We start from the raw sequence: 1,680 nt of genomic DNA on the forward strand, positions 1-1,680 counted from the left end.
AAAATGTAAATAATAGAAGATTACCGTTACGAAATCGCTGTTAAAAAAAAGGGGAGGAGTATACACTGTGCGTGTATGTGTGTTATGTTTTGTTTTGTTTTGTTGGTTTAAAAAATAAAAAAATATTTTAAAAAAAGAGCAGGGGTCCCCAACCTTGGCAACTTTAAGACCTGTAGTCTTCAACTCCCAGAATCCCCCAGCCAGCCATGCTGGCTGGGGAATTCTGGGAGTTGAAGTCCACAGGTCTTAAAGTTGCCAAGGTTGGGGACCCCTGCTTTAGAGTGTGGTTGGCTGGACAAAGGGACTCAGGAAGGATGACCGGGGGATTGCGACATACTGGTCTTATTTGCCTCTAGGTCCTACATATGATCCTTCCTTTTATAAATGTACTCTGTGTCTTAATATGCTAGAGAACATCATGAACCTTTCCTATAAATTGTAACTATGTAATGTAAGAAAACAGACTACAAAGCCAGCAATACAGTTTGTACCTTCAAATTACCAGGAACTGAAAGACTGCAGTTAATATGTTACTTTAGAAATGTATAAAGTGTATATTTGGACCAGAAATCACATCTTACTGCTTTTTCCATACTACTGTTGTAGCCAATGCTACACGATATTCGACCAAACGTGACCAAACATGAAATAAAATTACAACTTCCTAAAAAAAAAACCTTAAATATAAACTAAATAAAAATAACAGTGTATTAGGGTGGGAGTCATTTGCTGTTAAGAATAAAAGAAACAGTTACACATATAGAAATAAGCCACAAAGGAGTAATATCTAAAAAGGTTCTTTTTCTTTCCTTCCCTGATTAGTACATTTGTGTTAATGCATATATTCACATTCCTAAACAAGGAGTCACATGGACATTTTTTATTGAGGACTGGAAAATCTCCAGGACAGGTTACAGTTGAAAGTGGCAACCCTTAGCTGACACAGTCAAGAAAGTGCAGTATACAGGATTTTGCATATATCTGTTTTTTGTTTTTGTTTTAGCTGTCTTCAATTCAGAGTTAATTTCCTTTTGATTAGTGTGCTGTAGCCATATTAAACTAGATTTTTTTTTGTTCAAACCTCTAAATTTTAAAAGTTGCATTAAAACCCCCCGAATTTATGATATGAACATTAGATACTAGATTCATCTAGTATCCACTAGATGGTGCAGTGAACCTGTAGTATAAGTTGATCATGAAAAGCACACTGGCATTTTTGAAGAAAGGCTAAATTTCAAAGTAACAAGAACATTTTTCTCAGCACCTTTTTTAGATAGAACCTTGTAGGGTAGGCAAGGCGGGTTGTATGAAGTGTGTGAGTTCCGGCACTTTTCTTTCTTTTACAAAAAAAAGCACTGCTCAAAACTACATACACAGCAATACATTTTTTTTTAAAGGAATACTTTCAGTGTTTAAAAGGATGTATAATTTAAAGCAGGGGTATCAAACTGCCGGCCCACGGGCCGGACACATCACCAGGAAACTGTGCCCACCCCATTGCCGGCAATGGAAAAAAAGCTTCAATACGTCACACGAGTTTGACATGTCTGTTTTAAAGTGTCTGTATAGCTACAGCTTGATTTTTTTAAAAAGAAGAAAAAAATATAGATGGTAATTTGTTACAACTGTCTGAGCATTAGGCTCAGAATGAAGAAAGGATGTGTAAGACAATTGTGTCTG

The sequence above is a fragment of the Protobothrops mucrosquamatus genome, unplaced genomic scaffold, assembly GCF_001527695.2.
Source record: "Protobothrops mucrosquamatus isolate PMUCROS unplaced genomic scaffold, P.Mucros_1.0 scaffold1315, whole genome shotgun sequence".
In the NCBI taxonomy this organism is placed as follows: Eukaryota; Metazoa; Chordata; class Lepidosauria; order Squamata; family Viperidae; genus Protobothrops; species Protobothrops mucrosquamatus.